This window comes from Bubalus kerabau, chromosome 8 (assembly GCF_029407905.1).
Source record: "Bubalus kerabau isolate K-KA32 ecotype Philippines breed swamp buffalo chromosome 8, PCC_UOA_SB_1v2, whole genome shotgun sequence".
Lineage (NCBI taxonomy): Eukaryota > Metazoa > Chordata > Mammalia > Artiodactyla > Bovidae > Bubalus > Bubalus kerabau.
In genome coordinates, this window is record NC_073631.1 from 109,878,654 (window position 1) to 109,895,678 (window position 17,025).

At 44.2% G+C, this 17,025-nt stretch overlaps 1 pseudogene; it reads right to left on the minus strand.

Annotated features, from left to right (window-relative positions):
* Positions 1 to 907: 907 nt before the first annotated feature.
* On the minus strand, positions 908 to 7,542 carry LOC129658448 (olfactory receptor 6V1-like; annotated as a pseudogene).
* Positions 7,543 to 17,025: the final 9,483 nt, after the last annotated feature.

Sequence of the window (17,025 nt, forward strand, 5' to 3'; positions counted from 1 at the left end):
TCTGTTTAAAAGTCAAGAGGTCCAGGGGTCAGGAGGGAGCAGTGGGTGTGAGCGATGCTTTTGTTGCAGGAGCTGTCCCAGATGGGGTCCCGGCAAAAGGCACATAGTTTTTTCTGTTCTGAGGATGCCAAAACATCCTGCTCTTCTGAGAACCTCCCACTTTCAGGACCCCAGCCTAGACTCTGAAACCAGTTCCTGAGAAAGGGACACATCCTAAAAAAAGACTGCACACAAAGAAAACATAAAAGAATGAGAACAAAACCATAGAGCAGGACCTCGGAGAGAGAGTTTAATAGCACATTTCATAATAACAGCTACATTTACTGAGTTCTCCCTACATTCCAAGTCCCTGTGCAAAGACCTTGATTTGGATTATTTCTTTGTATTGAGATTGCTTGTGGCTCAGTCGGTGAAGAATCACCCTTCAATGCTGGAGACTTGGGTCCGATCCCTGGGTAGGGAAGATCTCCTGGAGAAGGGAAAGGCTACACACTCCAGTATTTTTGGACTATGGTTCTGAAGCTTCTCAGGTAGTTCAGCCGGTAAAGAGTCTGCCTGCAATGCCGGAGACCCAGGTTCGATCCCTAGGTTGGAAGATCCCCTGGAGAAGGAAATGGCAAACCACTCCCGTATTCTTGCCTGGAGAATCCCATGGACGGAAGAACCTGGCTATAGTCCATGGGGTCACAAAGAGTTGGACACGACTGAGCGACTTCAATCAAAAAATCTTACAATTTGAATTGACATCATCACACTGTTTTCACCCCCAGCTGCCTTGAAATCATCCTTTCCTTAACCAGCGCAGGCTCACAGACGCCTGCCTTTGAGACATTCGGTGCACGTGAACTCATCCGCTCCCTGTGGAGAGTGAACAGTGACTTCAGCGGGGCGGAGGGGGCAGGAGAGACTAGGAAGGAGACTGAGAAGCCCCAGCCTGGGCACCTGGGTGCCACCCGCAGTGGACAGCCCCCCATCTGTGCTCTCCTCTGAGGGCGGCTGGGTGTCTGAGGACGATCCTTTTGGACGTATCCTCCGTGACCTTTTGGACCTTCTCATTCCGGAAGGTGAAGATGAAGGGGTTGAGGAACGGGGTCACCAGGGCAGTCATCAGGGCCACCACCTTGTTGAGCTGTGTGGAGGGGCCCTTGTCTGGTTTCTGAAGAGCAAGGACAGGAAGAAGTCCATGAGCTCAATGTGCTGGGTATCGGAGCAGGACCGCTCAAGCAGCGGGGCGGAGTCAAAGAAATGGTGGTCAGTGACGTTGGGGACATAGAACCAGAGCTGGGCTTTCTGTAGGGTCGGGGAGATGGTGGAGAGGAACCCCACCACCCAGCAGACCACTACCAGCTTCACACAGACCGGCCTGTTCATCATGGTCGGGTAGTGTAGACGGCGGCAGATGGCCATGCAGCGATCAAAGGCCATGACTGTGAGGAGCAGGAAGTGGGTGGAGCCCAGGGAGAAGGAAAAGAAAGACTGGGTCAGGTATTCAGCCAGGGCCATGGTCCTGCGAGGGGACAGCAGGTCAGCCAGCATCCTAGGGGCCACAGTGGAGGTGACCAGCAGCACCTCCATGAGGGAGAAATTGCAGAGGAAGAAGTACATGGGTGAGTGGGGGTGGGGGTCCAGGCCCGTGAGGGTGACAATAGCCAGATTCCCCAGAACTGTCAGCATGTATATCAATAGGATGAAGGCAAACAGGACGGACTGGAACTCGTGCAGATGAGAAAACCCTAGGAGAACAACTCCCTGATGACGCTGAGGTTACTCACGGCACTTGATGCCCTTTCTCTGGACTGCCTGTGAGACGCTAGGAAGTCTTATTGAGAAATGGCCACCAGCCTCTCTCTTGACCTTGCTCTCTGATGGCTGGCCTGGCTTCCCAAGCAGACTGGCCTGTATGCATAGTCAAATTCAACGTCCAGGAGCATTCCCAAGGGCAGAAGGTCCCAAGGGGCAAGGAACTGATTGGCTCTGCCGGACAGAGTTAGGAATTGGCCACCTCCACAGTACCATCTGGTATTCTTGCCTGGAAAATGGCATGGACAGAGGAGCCTGGCAGGCTGCAGTCCAGGGGGTCACAAAAAGTCAGACTCAACTTACGACAGCACACATACACATCACCATCACTCCTAAACACTTACTCTTTTGTCTCCTACTCATTCATTATTTCATTCAACACATTTTTTAAGCTCCATCTCTGTGCAAGTCATTTGGCTGGGTCTGGTAAACCCTTTCACACTGCCAAATATGATAGTCATTTAATATAATAACACCTGCTATTAGCAGAGTTCTCCAACAGTAAAGAATCTGCCTGCAACACAGGAGATCTGGGTTTGATCTCTGAGTCGTGAAGATTCTTGGATAAGGGAATGGCTACCCACTGCAATATTCTTGCCTGGAGAATTCCATGGACAGAGGAGCCAGGTGGACTACAGTCCATGGGGTTACAAAGAGTCAGACACAACTGAGCAATTAACACTTCCGTGTCTCAGGATCTGGTACCTTCTACATGACTTCTTTTCATCCTTTGTGCCTGGTCCTCATCCTTCTTGCCATCTCTGTGGCATTTCAGGCTGTGAATCACACAGTTTTGAAATAGCTTCCACCCATGACTGTAGAGCCACTCTACTCTCAATTCTCTGACAATTCTGACTTTTCTTTGGCTGGCTCCTTCTCTAGCTGCTGTTCTTCTTCTATTTTCTAAATATGAATGTCCCCACATCTCTCTTCCAATCCATCTTTTGTCTCTCTAGTCTCTCCTTCAGAAAACTCATCTTCATCCGTAACCAGAGAAATCTTGAAAATGTAAATGAATCTTGAATCTGCCTTTTTGTTCTCGACCATCCCACACCACCACATACTCAAAATGGGTAAAAGAATACACACACAATAGTCCCCTAGAGCTAATATTGTGTCCATTCCCCTCAAAACCCCAGTCACCCTGACTTGAAACCTGGAAGGTATTTCTGAGTTTTCCTTCTTCCTTCTAAACCATTTGAATTGCCTTCCTTTTAAATACAGTTTTTTTCTCATCCTGTCCCCTTTCTTTTTTCATAGCCACCATCCAGGTTCAAGGATTTGTTTCATCTTAATCATCACAGCAGCATTTTTAATGGCTTTCTTATTTCTACATATCTGTATATCCAACCTATCCATATACTGCTGTTATATTTCTTTTTTCTACAGTATTATGTCCAAAGGCTATTTTTCAAATAATCTGAAGCAATGTGGTTTCATGTATACATTACCCTCAAAATTAATTAATCAAAATAGCTGAGTCATCTACCTTTATACAGAAAAAGACTGCAAGGACTCATTTCAAAATATTAACAATGGAGACTTCCCTGGTGGTCCAGTGGTTAAAGATCCACCTTGCAATGCAGGGGATGCAGGTTCCATCCTTCATCTGGGAACTAAGACCCCCACATGCCATGGGGCAACTAAGCCTGCACATACAACTAGAGAACCTTGGTACGCTGCAACTAGAGAGAGCCCGCCCACTGCCACAGGGAGCCCAGTGCAGCCATAAAAACTTAATTAAAAAAATAAGTCAATAAAATACTAAATTAAATAAGCAGTAATTAAAATTAATTAAATTACTAGTTAAATAAAATATTAAATAAGTAAAATAATATATCAACCACAGCTATCTCTAGGTGTGGATTATGAGCATTAAAATGTTTTCATATATGTATGTGTGTATATATTGGAGAAGGAAATGGCAACCCACTCCAGTGTTCTTGCCTGGAGAATCCCAGGGATGGGGGAGCTTTGTGGGCTGCCGTCCATGGGGTCGCACAGAGTCGGACACGACTGAAGCAACTTAGCAGCAGCAGCAGCAGCATGTGTATATATATATATTAATATATTTTGTTTGTTTTTCAAGTTCTTTTTATTTGAACACATATTATTTTAGCAATCAGAAATAAAGAAATGTTTTGGGAATGCAAACTAGTACAGCCACTATGGAGAACAGTGTGGAGATTCCTTAAAAAACTGGAAATAGACATGCCTTATGATCCAGCAATCCCACTGCTGGGCATACACACTGAGAAAACCAGAAGGGAAAGAGACACGAGTACCCCAATGTTCATCGCAGCACTGTTTATAATAGCCAGGACATGGAAGCAACCTAGATGTCCATCAGCAGATGAATGGATAAGAAAGCTGTGGTACATATACACAATGGAGTATTATTCAGCCATTAAAAAGAATACATTTGAATCAGTTCTAATGAGGTGGATGAAACTGGAGCCTATTATACAGAGTGAAGTAAGCCAGAAAGAAAAACACCAATACAGTATACTAACGCATATATATGGAATTTAGAAAGATGGTAACAATAACCCTGTGTACGAGACAGCAAAAGAGACACTGATGTATAGAACAGTCTTATGGACTCTGTGGGAGAGGGAGAGGGTGGGAAGATTTGGGAGAATGGCATTGAAACATGTAAAATATCATGTATGAAATGAGTTGCCAGTCCAGGTTCGATGCACGATACTGGATGCTTGGGGCTGGTGCACTGGGACGACCCAGAGGGATGGAATGGGGAGGGAGGAGGGAGGAGGGTTCAGGATGGGGAACACATGTATACCTGTGGCGGATTCATTTTGATATTTGGCAAATCTAATACAGTTATGTAAAGTTTAAAAATAAAATAAAATTAAAAAAAAAAAAAAAAAAAGAAATGTTTTAAGCAACACCTATCCCGTCCCCTGTCTGCTAAATTGAGCACAAATTTCCCCGGCAGTCCCAGCTTTCTACCATCCTACCCATCTTCCCCTCCAGCCTTCCCCTCACCTCCTTCTTACCACACACTCTGTGCTTCCACCAAGCTGGACAACTTACTATTCTCCAAACAGTTAACTCCACCCCGCTGTCACACCTTTTCCTTACTGCTCCCTCTGCTTAGAATACCCCATGCTTCATCTTCGCCTGGCACACTCCTACCCACATTTCGAATGCCCCACCTTTATGAAGCATCACCCTCTCTCCAGTGGTGAACCTGTCCTGCCTGGAATCCCAACCAAGGAAGTCAGCATGCTCTTCCTTGCATATTACAATTTTTCTTGTGCCACCCTCATCCCAAACACTAAATTCCTGGTTTCAAAGTGGCAGGTCTCTCTTTTCATCTTTGCAGCCTTCATAGCACCTAGCAATACATCTTACAAAATATAAGGACTTTGTAAATTTTGATTAAACAATTGAATGAGGCCATCTATTGAGTTTTCATACCTAGTCCTGAGCAAAAGATTTTGAAAATGGAAATTCATGTTTTATTATATGAGTATTTGCATATGTACATTTTAGGCTTTAACAGAAGGTAATGGGGCAGTCATGGCCTGTCAATTTCTCATCAAACAGATAAAATGGGAACTTTCCTGGCTGTCCAGGGGTTAAGACTTCCCCTTCCAATGCAGGAGTGTGGGTTTGATCCCTGATTGGGGGGCTAAGATCCCACATTCAAGGCCAAAAATCCAAAACATAAAACAGAAGCATTATTGTAATAAATTCAATAAAGACTTTAAAAATGGCCCACATCAAAAAATATCTTTAAAAGCAAAGAGAGAAAGATAAGGTGAGAACAGGTGTGTTTCAGAATTTAATCCCAGAAGGGGCTGGCATACCCTGGAATCAAATACACTACTATTTCTGCAGCAAAATACACAAATATTCACACTGAACAGAATAAGGAAAGGCAATAAATAGCCTCCCAGTTAAGTTCAGATTAGGTTTTACTATCTAGTTAGTAAGAAAGTAGGTCGCTCAGTTGTCTGACTCTTTGCAACCCCATGGACTGTAGCCCACCAGGCTCTTCTGTCCGTGAGATTCTCCAGGCCAGAATACTGGAGTGGGTAGCCTTTCCCTTCTCCAGGGGATCTTCCCAATCCAGGGACTGAACCCAGGTCTCCCGCATTGCAGGCGGATTCTTTACAATCTGAGCCATCAGTGAAACCCAAGAATCTAGTTGGACAGAAAATTTAAAAAGAACTTCTGGTTGCCGAGGAATTTTTGACTAGAGCATCGTGGACCAGGGGCTGTGAATGGGTAGACCTCATTCACCAAGTGGCCACCACGCACTGGCTCCTACAGTGCAAAGTGGCTACGAAAGTTTCCATCTCCATATCACAGGTGATTAAAAATCTCAAAATGTGTAAGGATCTCCATCCCAAGTCATATAGCCAATAAATGTACAGCTGGGGTTTGAAACCAGAGTCTTCTCACTCCAGTACCCACTTGTTTATAGTAACAAAAATGCCAAGTACGTGATATCTTCTGAATTTGAAAACATACCGATCTCTGAACACAGGATTCAAAATCTATTGCTTAGGTCTGCAAACATTTATTCTTTAATAAATGGTAAAAAAAAAAAAAAAAAAGAATGTACTAAAGAGTAAATTCCCATGACTGGCTATTGACCATCCATGATGAGTAGGAGATAGTGATGGGTAAGAGACAGGAGAGTGTCCCTTTTCTCGAAGAAGGGATCTCACTTGGGTCTCACATGTTAATGTGGAACTAGACAGAAGTCCAGCCTAGAGTGTTACATCGCTTGTGAAGAATTCATGATGGTCGGTCTCCTAGGAAGCCACAGCTCCTTCACGTACCACTTCCCCGATTGTGATCTCGCCTACTGGGCCCCATACTGACGTGTGTCACATTCAGCAGGTGTTATAAATGCATGAGTGAGAAAGGAATTTAGCCCATGGGCCTATTTTATGTTTTATTCACTATCACTGCCACCCAGAGAGCAAGGTCTTTCTTACCCAATAGGTTTCCATGACATCACATCCTGAGACGGTACATTCTAAAATATTTGAAGTCTTGAAATGAGAGGTGAGAGAGTTAATTCAGGGATGACCCTGGAGTCAGGAATACTCCACTTGGTGTAGCAGGCTTCACTCCTCCTCACACTAGCCAGAAAAGTTCTCAAACTTGTTTTCTATTACACTCTCACCTCAATCCCTCTTGTCTTCCTCCTGCCAGGACTTTTCACCCTTAGACTTCCCTCTCCCTGTTTATGGTCCTGCCTCCCCTCTCAGCGTCGATGACTGGTGTTTCCTCTTTGTCCGCAACGCATGCCTGGCCCTTCATGTGCATTCAACACTCTGAGCCATGGCTCCCCAGATGCCAACTCAGGAAACTGGAGCCCACAGCTCAGGACAAGCCTCCTGGGTTATGTCACAGGACCCACTGTACTTGTTGAGTAAATTTTACATTAAGTTTGTATTTACAATACTGCCAAATTAACATAGGTGAAGTTTCAGATGGATGCGGAATCAACTCTTCTCGGCATCAGGGTCTCCTACAGACTATAACTTCTCTGTGGCAGCCTTTGCTACAGAACAGACCCTCTCTCAGGCCCACAGACCCACCCCTGTGATCCAGGCAAACTCAGCTTCAGGCAGGAGATGGCATAGTGCCCCACCAAAGCAGGTGTCACCTTACCATTACTGGCAAGGCCTTGGTTGGCCATTCAGTGTACCCATTGGGCCAGCCCCACATCATCTGTACTTGACAGTCTGGGGTCCCCATTGTGTCCTCAGTTTCCCTTACTTATTCCTGCTGAGGCTCCTCACTGGTAAGAGATTCTGTTCATCTCTATCCAAGTCCTTCATGCCATAGGTTTTAACAGGTCAGATTTCTATTAAATGGCAAAGAGCAGATACAATAACCTGTTGTTTTCATGGAATAACCTCCTAGAAACTTGGGACCAATCAGAAAGCCCCCTTCTGGCTATTGATCTTCCTTTCTCGCCACATTAACCTTCTCAATGCTCCTGGCTGAATTCTTCTTATGTGCTTTGACTTCTGAAACCACTTCCTACCCCAGAAAATGACTCTTTCAAAAAAATAATTGGGAATGTGGAGGAGGGAGACAGTGTCACCAACATGGGTCTCTGTAGCGATGATTCTGATCATCGGTGTCTTGGGAAGCGTCAAGCTTCTCAGGTGAATGAAAAAGTGGGGATGAGGCATGGGACAGAGGGATGGACAGAGTGACCACCTGACTATCTCCTTAGGATTCATGGGCGTTTGCAAGGGGCAGGTGACAGAGGGAAGACGGAGGCAAACAGCACATGGGAAAGCAAACCAGCCAGCAGCAAGAATCGGAGTCAAAGTGATGTTAGAGGAAAATGTGCCTTACAGCGAAAGGTCTACAGAAGCTCAAAGGACTTCCCTGGTGGTCCAGTGGCTGGGACTCTGTGCTCCCAAGGCAGGGGGCTCAGGTTCAATCCCTGGTCAGAAGCTAGATCCCGTTTGTTGCAACTAAGATCTGGTGCAGCCAAATAAGTAAATAAAAATAAAACATTAAAAAAAAAAAAAGCTCAAAAAGAGGACAGAGACACATCAGGAAGGAATCTTGGCCAAGCTTTCCGTGTACCCAGGGCCCTCAGGGGGGAGCAGAAGGAGTGGGTGGCACAGAAGACTTTGTTCCTCACCAACAGGAAGGGCAAGAAGAGACCAGTGCAGGGAGGGGAATCTTGGAAGCCAGACCTTCATGGCTGAACCCCAAATCAGGAATAGCAAGAGGACACAGGCAACTTAAATCACCCATCCTTCACTCATTCATTCAGGAAATACGACTGAATGACTGATTGGACTCGATCCTATCAGGGTTCTAGACATACATCGTGAACAAAATAACCCCAGACCTCAGAGGCAAACTGGGGAAACAGACAGTAAATAAGGTTGAGATGACCAACCTTGATGACAAGTGCTCTGAGGGCTCTGAGAGGGGCAGGACAGAGACAGGAGGGAAGGCGGGGGACTCACCAGGCCAGGTCCCATCCTGCCACCCAGGTCCAGATGCAGGACTTGACCGTGGTGGCTGTACCCTGTGGGCAACAGCGCAAGTCCAGTGAGTTGAAAGGAGCCACGAGGTCCCGCACACTCCCTGCAGGCAGAGGTCCCAACCCCAGCACCTCTGGAGACATCCACAGTAACAGAAACGACACAACACCAAGATGGAGACACCCCACCCTGCCAGGCCCTTCTGTATCCCTGCAGACACTCCTGTGGAAGACCTGAGACCAGAATGCACTGGGAAGGTGGCTTCCTCCAGCTCTTCTCGGTACTGACTCTGTGCATGTTCGAACATAGCACAACAGGGGTTCTGAAGGAGCAGCTGTCCCCCCTGGGGAGTGAGCACATCCTAGCACCATCCTCGGTTGGGGAGATGTGAGCTCCAGGGAGCAGGCAGGGACCTCCCGGGGAGCTGTGACCACTCTCTCTCTCTCTCTCTCTCTCTCTCTGCCATTCCCTGTGGACATGGAGCTCAGAGCAGCCTGACATCCCAAGGATGTGCACTCTGGGGTGGAAGTGGAAAAGAGGGGCAAAACATTGGGCCCCAATTGCTTTAGACACAGACAACACAGGAGAATAGACAATGAACTAAGAAATTGCATCATTGTCTCTGGTCAACCAAGAAGGAAAAACTGGACCCAACTATCTTCTTATAAACTGGGAATGAGAGAGATGGTGGAAGCAGTAAAAAAAACCTCTTTTAGAAAAAAAAAAGGAATCACCAGGACCTGAGTGTCAAGCTTTGGGCGAGGTTTACTCTCTTGCCCAAGGATGATCATTAGAGCATCTTCTCCCAGGGCCTCAATTTTTCCATTTAAGCAGGGGAGATGGGTCCTATATGTACTTTTCTAAGGTGGTACTGAGGGGACAGGAATCCATAGATGAAGGAATCAAGACATTAAGTGAAACCAAAGTAAGAAATCGAGGACCTGTTTACAACTGTGAAATAGTAATTATACATGCACACACAGGTACTGTTTATAGTATATCACATAAGTTTATGGAGAAATGAAAAAATACGGCAAAGAAACACTTTAATGGAGATAGAATTCCGTTCTTGTGAATACCAAAACCAATGACTATAGCCTGCCAGGTTCTTCTGTCGGTGGGATTTCCTGGCAAGAATACTGGAGTGGGTATCCATTCCCTTCAGGGAATGGATCAAACCCAGACCAGGGATCAAACCCAGGTCTCCTGCATTGCAGGCAGATTCTTTACCATCTGATCCACCAGAGAAGCCCCTAGAATTCCATTCCTGTGAATACCAAAAACAGAAGTATTTCTTTACCAGCAAGATCAGCTTCCCTGACTTCTTCACAAATCTGAGGACATACATCCCCTCCAGTGCCAAAGGACTCAGGGAGTTACATACATTTCTCTTATTCCTGCCTGGAGAATCCCATGGACAGAGGAGCCTGGTGGGTTATAGTCCATGGGGTTGCAAAGAGTTGGACATGACTGAGCGATGGAGCACGCACACGCTTGCTCCTGATCTCTCACAGCAATATCGCCTTTAGTATGTGCTTCCCACAGGCACTGTCTCATCTGATTCACTAAACAACCTCATGAGGGAGCTGATAGTGGAGTCTTCATTTCCCTGCTGATAGTACAAAGGAAGCCTTACTGTAGAATGCACCTAGTAAGTAGCACTTGGATTTGAGCTCCCAAAGAGGAGAGAACAAGCAATCGTTGATTTGTGTACTTCACACTTGTATAGACATGACCTTGTTCATACTCTACATCGACATACCTAACTCACCTTTCACATAGCCAAGTTCATATATCTAGGCTCTATGAACATTTCAAGGATTTCATATAGCAGCCTGTTAGATACAGTTCAATTTTGTCTGTGCAATTGCTGAAGTACTTTAATGGGAAAATAATAAAAAGAAAACATGGAGAGCTGAAAAGTGATGATATCTATGATAAAACAAGCATCAAGCTATAAACATAATCAAATAAAGCAATGTTGGCAGTCATTAGGCATAATAAGAGTGTGACATTTTTTGCTACAATCCAAAGCTGTTTGATTATATGTTCAAACATAAGAGAAAAGAACAAAATTAAAAAACATTTTTGAAATCCTAGAAGGCATAATCTAACCAGGTAGATTAGCTGATGGATCAGCTAGAAACAGTTGGAGAACATAGAGCCTTTTTTGGTGAAATTCATCAATAGTAGTAGAAAAGGAAGAAGACATCACACTAAAGATGTGAAGAGATGAACTCAGGAAAGGCCAGAACCATGTCTAATTGGATTCAGTGACTAAACTAAGCTTACTCTGTTCCCAGATCTCCTCATATACAGCTGAAGTCCTGTCATCCACGTGGTGTGTTAACTTCTATTACTTGGGCAAAGAGCTACGCAGATGGAGCCCAACAGGAAGGAGCAGGTGCCCAGAATTGCACATTGTGAAAAGAACACTCCACCTACTCCTTGACTTCCCAAGTGTTAGAAACCAAAAGCATAGCTAAGGAGAAGTAAGAGGAATACACTTTCATGAGATCATGCAACAAAGAGACGGGGTGGGGTGGGGTGGGGTGCGGCATCTGATAACATTTTATGAAGGGAAAGTGTAGGCATGTTGGCTGTTTTAAGGCCATGATGGAAAGATGACATAAAGTGCAGAGTGAAGGCAAGATCATGAGTTATGCCCACGGGGAGCCTTCTCTGTGCTTGCTACCCTCCAACGGAAGACTGTAGACCGCCCTCAACCCCACCCTCAGAAATAGAGATACCACTGAGAAGTCATTTAGGGATGTCCCACTCTATCTCCTCACAAAAACAGAGTAGGTTTTCAATCCTTGTACTTAACTTGCTCTGGACTTATTTTCTTTCTCCAATTTTCTTCAATCACATCCCTAGTGATATACTTCTCTTATTCCAAGATTCCTTGAACTTTCCTGGCAGAACCAAAGAGGAACTTTTTTGTTTTCCATTATTAGGTTTTTATATATATCCAGAAGATACAGTTTGGGTACACCTGATATCACATTCTATGTACATCCAGTGAGGCAGCTTCAAGTTGTAGGTAATAATGAAATAGTTGACTCATCAAAAGGAACCATATTTTGGAGTCCATTGTTTCCAGCAAGGCTTTCTATTCTTGCCTTTTCTTCTTTATTCTCCATCCTCTATTCAAAACTCTGCTATTTTACATTTGGTTTCTCTTCTCTTGGTCTCCTATATCACCCTTTTTGCTCTCCAACCCCCTATAACCTGATCTAGACTAGATCTTCCCACCCAAAGATTTGGTTTAGAGAGTATGTTCCCCATAGATCTGTGAGGGAAATATTCCAAGCTTACTGAACATCTATTTGCATATGGTTTAGAGAGTATGTTCCCCTTAGATCTGTGAGGGAGATATTCCAAGCTTACTGAACATCTATTTGCATAATTTACATAAGAATTTGGGGGTAAAAAAAGAGTACCTGTATCGCAAAGACTGATTCTAGGAGAGAGTTCCTTAAAGTTGTGTCTAAGCTCTGGAAGAATCCAAAGGAAGAATTTAAAGGAAATATGACAGTCTGCATCTGTGAAATATCTATCATTGCCTTTTTCTAGAATCCTCATTCTTTTGCCCAATCTATGGGATTGATGCTAGAGTTGCGAACACCTCATTAAGTTCATGAGCACTTAAATGTGTGGATGGGCACAATTATCATACCCTCAATGTTCAAATGATAATGTGTAATAAAAATGGAGAGGGCTTTGAACCCCTAAGTCATTTATAAGGAGTTCATAACATATTTTCATGTATCTAAATGCTATAAGTGATCCGTCTGAGGCTAAAGAAATGGTTGTAGAGAGAGACTGAGGTGAGGTGGAGAATTTGGGGGAGTGGGGATTGTTTAAAGAAACTGGATTTAGAAAGTAATCACGAAAAACACAAGAAGAACTGAATAAAGTGGAGGTGCTGTGATAATCATCCTGAAAAAAAAAAATACCAAAGATAAGACAAGAGAAAAAAAAATGGAGAAATACTACCTGTAAGATCCTGATTTATGCTAAGGTAAGACACCTGGCAAATCCATTCTGAGTGCCCACATTCTGAAGAGATGCTGCTCAAAAGTCCAAGGAAATGTCTGAGGGCAGAGCTCACAAATGGATTTGCAGCTGCAGCAAGAAAAACATATTTTTCTCATAGATTTGGGAAGAGGAGGAGAAGGCTAGAAAAAGAGTGAAAGCCAAACAGAGAGAAATAACGTTAACAGGTAAACAAGCTTTTCCTGAACGTGAAGGTGAGTGATGTCCTGACTAAAAATAAATAAGTAAATAAATAAATAAATAATGACCCCAAGCCACGCTAAAGGGGAAATGAAAGCAGGGAGCCCACCAGTAACCTCTTTGAGCTTTTACTTAGTAAAGATGCTGCTACTGCTGCTGCTAAGTCGCTTCAGTCGTGTCCGACTCTGTGCAATCCCATAGACAGCAGCCCACCAGGCTCCCCCGTCCCTGGGATTCTCCAGGCAAGAACACTGGAGGGGGTTGCCATTTCCTTCTCCAATGCATGAAAGTGAAAAGTGAAGTCGCTCGGTCATGTCCGACTCTTTGCGACCCCATGGACTGCAGCCTACCAGGCTCCTCCGTTCATGGGATTTCCCAGGCAAGAGTGCTGGAGTGGGGTGTAGTAAAGATGAGGTACCTATAATTTATCTCAGCTGTATGTAGACTCTGTCTACATTTTCCTTAAACTGTTTTGCCTGTGAGAAGATTCTGAGCTTTGCGCACTTGCTGGGGTTTAGTGGACAGTTGGATAAACTGTAAACAAGAAAAGGGGAGAAAAGTCAGGAGTTATAAGACATTGTTTTAGAAAAAAGAACACCATCCGCTGACGTCTTTCCCCTTCCTAAAGTACAAGCAATAGACAAATGTGCCAAAGCTGATGGGATGAAAATCTGCCTGGAAGAGAATCTTGAATTTGGGGCTGCTCAGGGAGAGTGTGGTCAGTTTCTAGCCTTCTTGGAGGGGAATATATAGTAAGTAGGTAAATGTGAAACCAAGGGTAGTTATCAGCTCCATTAAACTGTAACCTGCTTAGTAAATAATAAGCTGCGACCTGCCTTCACTGATCAATCTCACTTTAACTGTTGCTACAAAAACCTTGCATGTCCTTCAAGCATCAGATAGCCTAAACAATAAGCTGTTTGTCCAAGTTGTTTTCCTGGAACTTGCAGTCAGCTGTCCAGTTCAAGCTTGGCTGGCTGAAGCTGGCTGGAACCACTGACCCTCCAACTGGGCGTGCTTGGGAGCCCGTCTTGGTGACCTTTTGACTTAAGAGGGTCAGCACCTCCACCCTCATAACATGTTAATACCATCATTTTCTGAACATGCATCCCACAAAGAAGCCTGTAGCTTATTTGCACCTGCACAGAATGACAGTTACGAAATAGAGTCCTATGACTAGTTTATAATTAAGATTAATGCCTAGATTTCTGTTTTTGTTCCTCTCATCCCTCTTTTATTCCCTTTTGTCCTAGGCCCTGTTTGGTCACATGTTTGCCTAATCAATAAGAAGTAATGAAGGTCGAGTGTCTTGAGCCACTGATTTCTGATAAGCATCACTGTTTATGTGATGTTCTGAGTTAGCTTTCAGGGGAAAGTGACTTTCACAGATTAAGTAGGGTCAAACCTCAGGTCAGGCCACCAGACCAAAAGCACGTAACAGGTTAAAGAAACAGCATAAGATGATGATTAATCACCAGCTTCTTTGTTCTTCCCCTTAAAAAACTCTTGACCCAAAGATCAAAATGGAATGAATTTGAGACTGCCACTCCCTCTCTTGGTGCCCTGCAACAAAATTCTTACTTTGTATGGAGAACAGTATAGAGGCTCCTTAAAAGAACTAAAAATAAAACTACCATATGACCCAGCAATCCCACTCCTGGGCATATACCCAGAGAAAATCATAATTCGAAAAGATAAATGCACTCTAATGTTCCCAGCAGCACTATTTAGAATAGCCAGCACATGGAAGAAACCTAAATGTCCATCAACAGAGGAGGGAATAAAGAAGATGTGCAACATATATATAATGGACTATTACCCAGTCATAAAAGGAACGAACTTGGGTTATCTGTAGGGACCTAAATGGACCTAGAGACTGTCGTGCAGGGTGAAGTAAGTCAGAAAGAGAAAAACAAATATTGTACATTAATCCATATTTGTGGAATCTAGAAAAATGGTATAGATTATCTTATTTGCGAAGTGGAAGTAGAGACACAGACATAGAGAACAAATATATGGATACCAAGGGAGAAAAGCAGGGGGAGGAATTGGGAGATTAGGATTAACATATATGCACTATTGATACTATGTATAAAATAGTTAACCAATGAGAGCCAGTATACTGTATAGAACAGGAAACTACTGAATGCTCTGTGGTGACCTAAATGGGAAGGAGATCCAAAAAAGAGGGGATACATATGTATGTACAGATGATTCACTTTGCTGTATAGAAGAAACTAACACAACATCGTAAAGCAGCTATACTCCAATAAAAATTAACTTTAAAATATCCATCCTTACTTCCCTTCAAACTCCTGTTATCAAAAGTCTGGCTTTCTGTGCCATGGGTTCACGAGCTCTTTGCTTGGTTTCCATCATCTCACTTATTTCTTACTTCCACTCACCTTTCCCCACCCTCTCCATCCTCAGCTCTAACTCATAAATATCATGTGTGCCTCAGCTTCAGGAAAGTGGATTTCAGATTTGTCTTCCCATCTCCTCTCTTGGTTGCCTTGTGAATAAACTCTTTCTCTCTGAAAATCTGAGTCCTAGCATTTGACTTGCTGCTCTTCAGACAAATGCAACTTGCTCAGTTGTAAGTATTATGATTGAGCATTACCTTAGGAATTGGGGCAGGGGGCGGTGGCCAGTGGTTGAGGAACAGCGGAGATGGGCCCATAAATAGGTACAGTCTCTATGCTCTGTCTCTCATGAGACTAATGACTCTCCCTTCGTGTAGACTTAGAACCTAAAGAAACAAGTGGAGGCAATGATCCTCTCTTATATGGAACACATCTTTGCATATTCACTCCTTCTGAAGTAACAATCCTTCCCCAGTGACCACCTTTCCATCTATACATCTGTGCACATAAGCACATTTAATTCCACCTTCTCCCTGGAGCCCTGGGTCTTTACCCATATGGGCTGATTTAAGCCCAAGACTGAGACATGAGCTGTTCTTTCCTCCACAGTCCATGAGGCAACCTTGAGCTCACAGTAGCAGCATCACCGCCTCAAAACTGATTTGGGGTTCTTCAGTTCAGTTCAGTTCAGTCACTCAGTCGTGTCCGATTCTTTGTGACCCCATGAATCGCAGCACGCCAGGCCTCCCTGTCCATCACCAACTCCCGGAGTTCACTCAGACTCACGTCCATCGAGTAGTTGATGCCATCCAGCCATCTCATCCTCTGTCGTCCCCTTCTCTTCCTGCCCCTAATCCCTCCCAGAATCAGAGTCTTTTCCAATGAGTCAACTCTTCGCATGAGGTGGCCAAGGTACTGGAGTTTCAGCTTTAGCATCATTCCTTCCAAAGAACACCAAGGGCTGATCTCCTTTAGAATGGACTGGTTGGATCTCCTTGCAGTCCAAGGGACTCTCAAGAGTCTTCTCCAACACCACAGTTCAAAAGCATCAATTCTTCGGCACTCAGCTTTCTTCACAGTCCAACTCTCGCATCCATACATGACCACAGGAAAAACCATAGCCTTGACTAAATGGACCTTTTTTGGCAAAGTAATGTCTCTGCTTTTCAATATGTTATCTAGGTTGGTCATAACTTTTCTTCCAAGGAGTAAGCGTCTTTTAATTTCATGGCTGCAGTCACCATCTGCAGTGATTTTGGAGCCCAAAAAGATAAAGTCTGACACTGTTTCCACAGTTTCCCCATCTATTTGTGATGAAGTGATGGGACCAGATGTCATGATCTTCGTTTTCTAAATGTTGAGCTTTAAGCCAACTTTTTCACTCTCCTCTTTCACTTTCATCAAGAGGCTTTTGAGTTCCTCTTCACTTTCTGCCATAAGGGTGGTGTCATCTGCATATCTGAGGTTATTGATATTTTTCCTGGCAATCTTGATTATTAATCTTCAAATAAAATTCACAAGACTCAGTCTGGTGGACACTCTATGATAACTGCCTCCTTACCAGTCTCTGATCCAGCAACATCCCTCATTCATTTTCCTGTTCCTTGTCACCAGCAGAATCT